The following is a 12,731-nucleotide window of genomic DNA, read 5'->3' on the forward strand; positions in this document are numbered from 1 at the left end:
ATGCTCGAATTTTGTGAAATAGAAGATATTTGTAACTTAGACCTATGTGAAGAGCAAAACAGATTAGTGGACTTGCAGAGGATAACACAAATGAGAAATTGTTTCACATTGCAGAAATTAAAATCCTAGAAATTGGAGGGGATAACTTTGGTGGAAGACAAAGGGAGATGCTGAAAAGAAAGGGATTGCTTGAATGCCTATTAATGGAGTAGAATGGGGACCAGGTCCCCTGTGATCCCTAATTTGACCTAGATACATTCCCTTTCACCACCAGTCCTAGGCAATGTGTTTATGAACCTGAACCTGAAAGGTTTCAGAGAAAAGTGGAGGTAAACGATGGGGCAAGAGAGAATAATTGAAAGTCAACACAATGAATTATGTGGCCCCAGATCTCATAAGGACTCAAAATGCAGCTGAGATTCTTTCCTGATCTCCTTATTCTCATTTGCTTTCACTCATTCCCTCAGCCTTGCCACAACATAGGAGGATCCCTCTCTGGAGAAAAAAGAATGTCTTTAAAAGATTGTCTTGCAGAAACTGCAGTGTGAGGAGTGAATCCCAAGGTAAAAACAGTACAAATGATTTCACCACTTGATAAACTTTGTCCACCCATGGGGAATGTTTGCAATTAGTTTTTCAGATATTTAATCTTAAATATAAATTTCTTTAAATCTTCTAAAGTAAATGGGGAATAAAGCAAAGGAAACCATGAGAGGCATTCAGCAGAGAAAAATTTTGAAGAAAATTTGATCTTACCTATCAGGAGAGATAAGATACTGCATTGTGAAATAAGGATATGCTACTATAAAAAGAAACAAAGAAAATAAGTAATATCAATTGGCAATTAAAATTATGAATGCTGGTGGGGCTCCTAGGTGGCTCAATCAGTTAAGTTTCTAACTTTTGATTTCAGTTCAGGTTATGATCTCAGACTCATGAGATTGAAGCCTGCACTGGGCTCAGCATGGAGCTTGCTTGGGATTTTCTCTCTCCCTCTTCCTCTGTCCCTGCTCCCCTTTGCTTGCTTTCTCTCTCTAAAAAAATAAAATAAAATAAAATTATGAAAGATGAAATTTTATAAAAGTTCTTTAGAAAGATTAGAAATTAAAGTTTATTTCCAAAGGGTAAAAGAAAAAAAAAATGAGAAATAAGGAAGAAAAGTTAGAAAATTGAAGAAGTAATTGCTACATCTGATTAATAAGAGTTCCAAAGAGCACAGTGGGGAGGAAATTTCCAGTGAAATAGTACAAGAACCTTTATTAGAACTCAAGGGTATGAAACTCTAGATGGAAATAGCCTACTAAGTCCAAATACAATGAATGGAAAAGTAGATGCATCATTAACATAATTTTGAAATTTTAGATCACCAGGGTTCAGTAGTCAATTTTAGAATTTCACAGGTAAAAATAAGGTCATGATAAATATTCAAGCATAGCATTAAGTTATTCAAAAACATTGGGAATTAAGTTTGAATGGCGCACTGCCTTCAAAAGTCTGAGATGAAATTATTTTTATCTTAAAATCTTCAAATTACAAAAACAGCAAAACAAGGAAAAGAGCAAAATAAAGATAATTCCAGACAATGAAATATCAACATTTTATTCCCCACTCACCTTTTCTGGAATCTATTAGACGGTATACTTGACCAAAGCATGAAGGCAAACCAGTAAATAGAAATGCAAGAGGGTTCCAAAATACTACACAAGAATGTAAAACTATAATAATCACACGTCAACAGATAATATAAAATATTATGAATGGTTATCAGCACAATGAAAATATTAATAAATAGGGAAATAAAAGCCAGCTTCTCTCTAAATAGTAATTATAAAAGAGTTGAAAACAGTAGACTCAAAGAACAAACTATTTTTTTGTGTGCGTATGGAACAGATGAATGGATAGGCAGTCTACTGCTTTGTTCTATTATAAGCTTTTCATCATAAGTTTGTGCTTAAAATATGCACAAGTATTGATGTAAAAATATAAAAATTAATTATAAACAAAATTATCTTTTTTTCATTCTGTATTCAAAGGAGGCAGAAGTGATTAAATAATAGAATGTTTTCTAAGAAAACCACAAAATTTATGCAAGTAATTAGAGTCCAAGTACTCCATGCCTTGAAACACAACATATTAACAAATAATAAAGTTAAATTTGCCAGAATGCTGTTTTCTGTGATATATTTATTGATTGGTAAAGCTTATAAACCTTGTTTAAGTTATTAATAAAATGTTCTTTGAGTCAAATAATGTGCCTTTGATATAAGAATCCCCTTGAATTCTGGAAGATTTAAATCTGATTCAAATTTGAAACCATGTATTGAATGAATTTTAAACATAGCTAAAAAAATCTTGAATTTTCGTCTGTTAATGATACATAAAAATCTGAAGCTTTCACACTAATTCCAACGACTTAAGACAGGCTTATATTCAAAAGTCTCATTTTTACATAAATTATCTTGGTTAAAATTCTTAGATATTTATGTTAATCCAGAGCAGAGTACAATGGAGAGAATTTAAAAATGCAAACAACACTTTAAATCAAGAATATCAGTTATGTGTTCTAAACCAAGGTAAATTATGTAAAAGTTGCCTGTTCATCCTCTTCAGCTCCTTGAAGGGCATTTACAGGAATCTTAAGAAGGCAGAAGGATCCCTTCTTTCACAGAAAAGAAACTTTCTATGATAAAATTGTGCCACATACATTTCAGGATTCCTTCTTTGAAACTGGAATGTAACAAAGTCTAATACCTTAAGGCAAATTCACTCAAAGTAAAGGAATATTGGACTTCCTCCATTATATCAATCTGTATTACCAAAGAACAAGTTGAACCTACCTTCTCTATCCCATTTGAACCCTCCAATTCATTGCTATCTGCTCACAGAGTAAAATATTTAAGATTATAGTAAGTGGCATCTTGTATCTCAACATTACTTTACAATAATGGCCAATTTCCTCAAGTGTGTGACAGAGACAAAGGGTAGTTCTGGATGGCAAATTGCTTTAATAAATAACTCAGAGAAATAGATTTCATGGAAGTCACCCTACCTAGAACAATGGTTTTTCTATTTTTTTTCCTCCACCATAATTCTTCTTTAAACTCAGCTAAAGTAATTCCCATTTTAATTTAATTTAGCATTTAACACCAATTAAGACACTTTGTGTTTAGGGATAGTATGTGGACTTTAGAATGCCATTAGTTGTTGTTCCTGAGTGTTCATTATTATAGCAGAAAAAAACAGACAAATTAATAGTGAAGTGATTTGATAGAATGAAATATATGGCAAACTATTTTGCCCTCCCAGCTTCATTATTTGAAAATAATGTCCATTGAGACCTTGGTACATCATGCAAAGTAGTTTGTGTATTACCCTTTTGTCTTGCCAGGAACAAATGAAATGGAAAAGATTAGGATAGGAGTCAGTCTTCTGATTATCTCTCAAATATCTGTTTTCCCCTTTTTTCCTTTATCAACAGAATTTCCCTCCCCTTTTATCTTTTAGCTGAAAAGACTATAGAGGACTCATATTTATTTCTTCCTTCACACAGATATACCTATGAAATTAGATTCTTGACAATGGAATATGAGGAAAAAGTAACACTTGCAAGTTCCCAGTCATGGCCTTAAAAAGCAGTTGCTAACCTTGACTCCTTTGCTTCCTTCCTGAGACTTGAATGTTATTCTGGTTATGATGAGCCAGCTACAATCATGTGTATGAGAGCTACACCTGAGAGAAAAGCAGAGCAAGAAGACAGAAGGACTCTGAATCCATGAAAAAGTTTTGGACGAGCAGCCTACTTCCTTCTGGACCATTCACCAACCCCTGAACTATCATGTTGAAAAAGATATTAACATCTATTTTCTTTATCTGTTAAAGATTTTTATTTATTTGAGAGAGAGTAAGTGCACAAGAAAGAGAATATGAAGGTGGGGAGAGGCAAAAAAAGGGAAAATCAGGCTCCCCACTGAGCAGGACTGGATCCCAAGATGCTGGGATTATGACCTGAGCCGAAGGCAGACGCTTAACTGACAGCCACGCAGGTGCCTCTCTATTTTCTTTAAACTACTATTTGTAGAAATTTAGTTTCCATTCTGTGCAATAGAAAAAAATGGTACCTGGCAGCTGGGTGCTTTTGTATTAAAATCCCAAAGTATATGGTACCAGTTTCACAATCACAAACTGGACAACAAGGATATAGACACCACAGTCTAGAAAGCGTTTAATCCTGATTAGTAGTGGAAAATGTTAAACCATCCTATAACAATTTGGAAGGCAGATCACATTTCTATAAAATCTGTACAAAATAGAAGATTCTTGGTTTTTTTTTTTTGATTTTCATCTTATAGCAGTTAGCAAGATATTACCAGAAATATGAATTTATAAAAGAATCATACTGAAGGAGAGATGGCCATGGATACAGTTCTTCTACAGAAGGTTTTGCCATGCTCTGCACTATAAAATGACCAGGCATTTAATCATTAGAGGTTTTGCAATGTTGAGATGACAATTACTTTTTCACCCCAAACAGATCGATTTATCCTTGTGACCTCATCAAGCTTGCCTCACAGCTTCTATTTAAATGTCCTTTGCTACCCAATGGGAATTGGCTCAGTAGTAAATAGTAGATTCAGGTTGTTCCAGTTTCACAAAGTATCTTGTTTCAAGCGGCATCAAGGTAATCACAGCCTAAAGGAGAGAGGAATATTTTCAGCACAAAAATATAAAGCTTAGGAAATTTGTAGGTGAAATATTTGGCTAAGGGCACTTATACCTGGAACTAACCGGAGGGACACATTTGGAAGTCTAAAAAGCTGAAATATGTTGCTGAAAAAACCCTAACCCTGGCCTGCAGAAGTCTAGGTGTCTTAAGCTTCTCCACCCTGAGAAAAGGTGGGGACACCAAATCTGTAGCAGGACAAAGTTGGGCAGATCTTGTCAGGACATAATCTCCAATGGTAACTACAGAGGTGGACACAGAGAACAACGAACAAGCAGCAGAAACTGATTGCAGATGGTCTTAGTAGCTGCCAAAGAATGATTCTTCACAATTTCTGCCAAGCGGAATTTGCTAACTACTATAGAATAGTGACTGTTATGTGTTCCTCATTCTTTCAGTTTTCTGAGTAAAAAATTTAATGCAATTACTCTGCTCATGCTCTGCCATTCTAAATTAGGCATAATGGGGAGCAGTTAAACCCATTTGTTGAAATAGAGGTCACCATACAATAAGGAGCCACATCTGGACCTGATGGGCTGGACTATTCCTCATTCAGAGATTGTGGATTGATCTTGAGCTGGATGGAGAACATGGGTAGGATGTTGAGATGTCTTCTTAGAATGTGTGTGTGTGTGTGTGTGTTGAGGATATATTTTATACATAAAAAGAAAGGTATCTTTGTGTTTATAGGGGTTGGCTGAGGAAGAATTTTCCTCTTGAAATAAAGTACTCATCAGCTAGAGATTACATTCAGGTGTGGCCATGTGAATACATTCTGGTCAATGGCAGGTGAAGGGAAGATATATGAGCAAATTATAGGACATGTCTGAAAAGGAAGCTGCTTGCTTTCCATTCTCTTTTTCTCCTTTCCTGATACCAGAAACAGACACGGTAGTGTGAATGAAGTGACATCTTAGTGAATGGTGAACACTACATAGAAAGATCCTGAATGTTAATACCCTGTGAGTATTACCATATTACTTGAGAGAACAATGAGCTTTTATCTTCTCCAAATCTCTGTGCTTTCAGATCTTCTTCTTAACAATAGCATGTTTCAGTAATCCCAGAGAGGATAAATATGAAATTCACGATTTAAGATGCTACCTCAGACTGTGAACTGGATGATGGACTAGAAGGAGATAGAGAGTCCAATTAGATGTCTAGAAATAGCCCTTGTGAGAAACGATGGTATAAAAATATAACACAATGACAACAGCAATGAAGATGAAGAGAGTGCTTTGACAGATATTAGAGAAGTAAAAGTGACCAGACATTTTTAACTAATTAAAGATGGAAGTTGAGAAATGGAGTAAGTTTTAGATGAGTTCAAAAATTTTCAGCAAATGTCTACTGTTTGCCAGGCACTTGGTTATTTGCTGTGTGAAAAAAAAAATTCATTGAAGACATTTATAATTTTGTTTACAAGATGAGAACAAACACACACATATATATGAAAAAATTAAGTCAGAATTTGCTTAATTATAAGAGTTAAAGACAGTCTGGAAAGGCTATGAGCTTTCAGCAGAGAAATTCATTATAGGAGGAGACTTCATAAAGAATGTTCAACTTACACTATTCCTATAATGATGAATCAAATTAAGATAGAAAAGAGAATATTTGGAAAAGATAAGCTAGCTGTGTTGCAGTGGTTAATATTAGCTATTTCAAAAGTCCCAGTTTGAAAATTTGTATTTAATTTGTCATAGAGATTGTCCTTTCCTCAATCCATGAGCTATTTCTTTTGAATAGTTTGGAAACGTTAAAGAAAATGCTGTTATTCAAATTAATACACACATATTCCCTCTCTAAGCATCCAGATTCCCATATCTTATCAACTGTATAAGATAAAAAAATCATTTAATAGATGTGATGGGTTTGGGTTTACTTTAAGATTTGGCATATTTCCCATGGTATGGATTATCATCAATGATTTCTTTTTTTTTTTAAGATTTTATTTATTTATTCATGAGAGAGGGAGAGAGGCAGAGACACAGGCAGAAGGAGAAGCAGACTCTATGCTGGGAGCCCAACGCAGGACTCAATCCCAGGACTCCAGGATCACGCCCTGGGCCCAAGGCAGCACTAAACCGCTGAGCCACCCAGGGATCCCCATCATCAAAGATTTCTAAAGATGAAACTGTTATGTTTCCTTTATTCTGATTTAATAAGGATCATGAAATCTTCCTTATATTGTATTCTAGGCACATAATAATGTATATCATTTATTGAATGGTTGTTATAGTTCAGGTCCTGTTTGAATAGCTTCATGTGCATTCATTCATTTAATAGAGAAACATGAGAGGAGGGAAGGGAGGGAAAGAGGGAAGGAGATCAGTAAAAGTGCATTTTATAAGACTTTTTTAATTGTTGAAGAATGACTGTATTCTTCAATGTTTGTAAATGCTTACACAATTGATATTGCTGAAATGTGTATTCTGAAATGCTGCCTTGAAAGGAACATATTTATTGTGTTCAATCATATTTTTAAATCACCTTTTCCATGGCTGCTTCCTGTAAGTCCCTCCTCGAGTGTGCAGATGACCCAGTCTCTTAATAATCCCCCTCCCAAACTCTACAACTCTATCTGTAGTTTATCTGTGTTCACCTTCTACTCCTCCCTCTACTTTTTTGTTCTATTTCTCTCTCTCCTGCCAGTTATGTTCTGCCCATAAAATAGAAAATCCTTCTATATCTCTACTTCTCTAATTCAACCACTCCTCCCTTAGCACTACTGCTCACCCTCAGCCATAATTTACTCTTCCAAATGCCAGGATAAGGATCAGAAGGCAAATCAGACAGTGTTAGCATATTCTTCAGAGGATTTGTGGAAAGAAAAAGGGCCAGTGAACATTTAGGAGTTAAATTTTGCATTTTTCCTATCACAATTATAAAAGCACTATGCAAAAACTTCTGGAAATAAAACTCTTTTTATACCTTGAGGATTCAGTGTCCAGGGCATTCATAACATTAAAATAGTCTGACTATAGAAAGTTGTTAATAAATCCCTGAAGGTATATTCCATATTCTGGGAAACTGAGCACATACAATAGCAAGCAGTGTAATTCTATCTGGTTCCAGTAATTGCACCAATTTGTTTGAAAGATAGAAATGTGCCCTTTACTTTAAGAAAAACGAAATTGAACATCCATATCCAGTGCCTGTAGCCAATTGACTTTGTTCAGAAGTTCTTTGTAAAATATGATATTGCCCAAAGTTATCAGCACTGTCCACTTTGCTTTTGTAAATGCTCAGTCATTTTTTAAGGCTTTTCTTTTTCAGTTGGATCCCTTCCTCATTTGTTAATTTAGCAGACAGACATTTATCGCACCTCGAGAATGTTCTAAACACTATATCTGTTTCTAGGACTATGATAAGAATAGACGATGGCTCTAATCTCGATGAATTTATGGTTTTAACATATGTAAATACATAAGGATCACAGCAAGTAACAGAAACCTTAGTAGAAATACATACATAAGGAAGGTCCATCTTAGGAATAAGCATAGAGGACCCACTGAAGAACCCCATTACCTGCTCTGGACTAATTCCAGCTCAAGAAAAGCTGAGACTCGAGGACAGTACATCAAGATTACTCAATTACTTAATTACTGACTTAATTAATTTTAGAAAATTTAGCAAATAAATGTTGGAAACCACACAGATGAAAAATTTCAAAGTTAACCCAACCCACCTCCCATTTACAACAGAAAGCGAAAGCCCAAAATTGGCAGAAGCATGGCCACTGCTGATTCAAGTGTAATTATACCACTCAAGGAATGGGATCATTAGGGCAAGGCTGGGTGGCTCAGTGGTTTAGGGCCGCCTTCAGCCCAGGGCCTGATCCTGGAGACCTGGGATTGAATCCCACTTCAGGCTCCCTGCATGGAGCCTGCTTCTCTCTCTGCCTGTGTCTCTGCCTCTTTCTCTGTGTATCTCTCATGAATAAATAAGTAAAATCTTTAAAAAAAAAAAAAAGAATGTGATCATTAAATCAGCTAATTGTAGTTATTTAATGAAAAAAAATAAAAGAGGGCAAGTAGGGAAGAAGGAAGGAAGGGATGGAGGGAGGTAGAGAGTGAAGAAGAAGAAAGAGAAAGAAAGAAAAAACAGACAATGTTTGATTGATGTTATAGCATTCTTCTTAGGCCCAAAGTGCAAGTAGACTTTATTTGGCAAGGTTGGACCCCCAAAAAAATATTTGATAGAATCCATCTGACTTCTCTTTCTTTTTTTCATCTCAATACTTAATGTTCTTTCTAGTTTTAGAAAAGAAGGGAGAAATGAAGTTAAAAATGTTGAAGAAAAATGCTCATGGGATGCCTGAGTGGCTCAGCCGTTGAGCGTCAGCCTTCGACCCAGGGCATGATCCTGGAGTTCCAGAATCGAGTCCCACGTCAGGCTCCCTGCATGGAGCCTGCTTCTCCCCTCTGCCTGTGTCTCTGCCTCTTTCTCTGTGTCTCTCATGAATAAATAAATAAAATCTAAAAAAAAAAAAAAGAAAAGAAAAATGCTCAGAAGATTAAAAGATGTCTCATCTCTTGTCCTTAAACAAAAACGTGGCCTCAAATTCTGCAGTCTTTTCCAACCCTTGACTTTGTGAAGCCTTTCTTCCATAGTATAAAGTTGTTGCTTTTTCCTAGATAACTTCTTGGAATGCCCATTGTATTGCTTTTTTTGTTAGCTCTTGATGAGACTACTTTTCCATGCTTATCATTAAATATAGCTTCTTCAGTCTGATGGTAGTATCTAGACCCATCCTTGTAAATGCTATCTTTATGTCCATGGAACCTACCACTAGCTACTCATCTGGGAAATAGCCTGACCCCTTATTTTAAACATTTTATGGATATCTCCAATGGGATGTTCATGACAGACATCCCTACCAATCAGTTAAAAAAAAAAAATCCAACTCCTTGCTTCTGTATGTTTTGTGAAGGGTTTCTTTAATGAATCTTTGATAACAACCAAATCTGTTTCCCTTTTCACTGCAGTATTTTGAGGAATCTGCCTTGCATTTTCCTCTGTTTTTCTTTCTCCTTCACACCAGGTAGGTTAATCCAGCATTGCTCTGCTTCTAATATGTTCCTTTCCTTTGGTGCGTGCTCTGGTCTTAGCATATTAATTTGCCCATGACTGCTTATCCTTCAGGGCCTCCCAGATGGTATTGTTAGACTGGTCTTAATGATACCACAATGAGGATTATATGACTCTTACATTGAAAAGCATTTAAAGTCTACTCATAGACTGTAAAATGTAATTTATTCATAGAAGCTTTGTGTTTAAACATCTTTTTCATGATACTTATCGAAACATTTTTCTTTCTGAGTCCTGTGATGCCACATATTCTTGTTTATTCTAGGGCACGTGTACATGTTCTCTTTTTTTTCTTTGCAAACTCTCTCCAGATCATCCTCATTATTCTCGTGACATTTAAGTTATTCATATGCTAGGAGTTCCAAATGTGTATCTCTAGCCTGATTCCTCTAGAAAGCACATTTAATTACCTATTTGTTATTTCTATTTCAACATCTTACCAACATCCCAGAACTAACTTCTCCAAAAAGAGCTCTTTTCTTATATCCTAAATCTGTGCCCCTACCAAGATATTTCACATCACGTACCACCATTTTCCCACCTGCTGAAATTAGAATTCCATATTTATTATTTGTTTCATTCTTCAATCTCATCCCCAAGTGCAACTCGTTGGCAGATTTATAGTCATATCTTCTGTCATCAATTTGCTTCAGATCATCATTTCTCCTTGCTTGAACTATAACATCTTTCTAACTCTGTGTTTTCATTCTTGTCACCTTCTGCATTCTTCACAAGGCAACCAAAGAAATCATATTTGGATCATATCAACCTCTATGTATAATTCATTAATGGCTTCATTGTACATGGAATACAATTCAAATTTCTCAACACAGTTTTAAAAGCCTTGCATGATGTTGGTCCTGCTTACCTCTTTTGCCTCTTCTCATGCATCTCACCTACTGCTCTAATCCTCTCTGCTCTCACCATGATGCTTTCACCAGATCCATAAATTTTGCGTACATTTGCCTCTTCATAGAGCTCTGTTTACCCATAATCCCAAGATAAGTCCTTCTCTGCCTTCAGCTTTTACAATAAGTATTCCATTATCAGAGAAATCTTTCCTGAAAATGTAAATAAGATAGGCAACTTTTTCTTGGTATCTATTTTTAGATCGCAAAAAAAAAATAGATTCCCTTTCCATCCTTTATCACAATGTATAATTATTTAATGTATTTATGTGTTTATTTACTTGTTTTATTTCTTTACTACATATAAACTCCCTGAGAGCATGTATTTGGTCAACCTGGAAGTCTAGGTGGAAACAGATATGATACATAGTACAACATGGTAGATATTTGGAAACATCTAATAAATGGATGGGAAAAACCTCTATACATCATCTCCCTTGTCTACTTGATATCTCTCAGCATATCTAAACATATTTTACTTCTAGTGTATTGGTTTTACTTTTCTTGTCTCCTTTGAAATCCTATTATATTTTAAAAGCTCCGAAGTAATGGAGATTTCCTGAAAACCACTGTCCTTTTTCTAAAGCACCAATTAACCAATTAGTTATAAAAGTAAATCTTTCAACAAATGGAATATCATTTATTTCTCTGAAATCTCACAGCACTTGGGGAAAGGGGTCTTGTCCAAAGGAATTTTCTTAATACATTACTGTGGGTATAGGAACTATGTCTGACAAATGTCATATCCTTTTATCTTATACCAGAATGCTATACTATTCAACATTTGCTGAAGAGGAGTTTCTAATACACACACACACACACACACACACACACATACACACATATGTATACACATACAAACATGTATTAAAAACTTCTAGCTTATAATAGTTAACTACTAACCTGTCAATGTGTTATGCTGGCTATGGGTGAAGCACACAGTGCACTTGAAACTCTAGATGTAATATTATTGGTTTTGTTTATAAGAATCAAAAGAAAATATGAATAATTATGCTTAAATTTTTCATGAGTTTGTATAAAAGTATAATTTTTAGTTATTAGAGAATCTAGAATGGAAAAAACCTGCTCTTGCAGTTTTCCTGGGGTTAAACCCATGTTAATTGCAAGTGCAATTGAATATCTATAGACCAGTTTTATGTTTGTATGAGTTGTATCCTTTTAAGGGACTGGAATTAGATACAAACCCAGAATACATAGTCATCCATAATTAACAGCTCAATTACTTACCAACTTTAGTGCAATCCAGTATAATACTAATCTTGTAAGTGGTAGGCATCCTGATTTGAGGTTAACTTAAAACATGAACGTTATTATAATTACTCTTTTCCCTGGGATTTTTCCTGTAGTGTAAACATGTTTTATTGTCTTTTGAAAAACAGAGTGTTCCTAAGACCATCAAATGCAGAAAACGGGTGGATTTTTTTTTTAAGATTTATTTATTTATTCATGAGGGACACAGAGAGAGAGGCAGAGACATAGGCAGAGGGAGAAGCAGGCTCCCCTCGGGAGCCTGAGGCAAGACCACATCCCAGAACCCCAGGATCACGACCTGAGCCAAAGGCAGATGCTCAATCACTGAGCCACCCAGGTGCCACAAATACAGGTGAATTGAATTCAGGAAACAGTATGGTGTTTAATAACACAGATCTAGTAAAAGCACTTTCTTTTATACATTAAAGTGTTTTGGAAACAGAGCTAAGAAATCTTTGCAATATAAATTATTATTTTACTAGGGTCTACATATGTCATTAGTTGGAGGGAACATATTTTAGTTCTCTTTATACAAAAATGTTCTAGCCAACTGTCACAGTAAACTAAAATTTCTGAGGGATGTGATAAGTTAAAGAAGAGTGACCTGGGATCCCTGGGTGGCGCAGCGGTTTAGCACCTGCCTTTGGCCCAGGGCGCGATCCTGGAGACCGGGGATCGAGTCCTACGTCGGGCTCCCGGTGCATGGAGCCTGCTTCTCCCTCTGCCTATGTCTCTGC

The sequence above is a fragment of the Canis lupus genome, chromosome 22 (assembly GCF_003254725.2).
Source record: "Canis lupus dingo isolate Sandy chromosome 22, ASM325472v2, whole genome shotgun sequence".
NCBI classification, from domain to species: domain Eukaryota; kingdom Metazoa; phylum Chordata; class Mammalia; order Carnivora; family Canidae; genus Canis; species Canis lupus.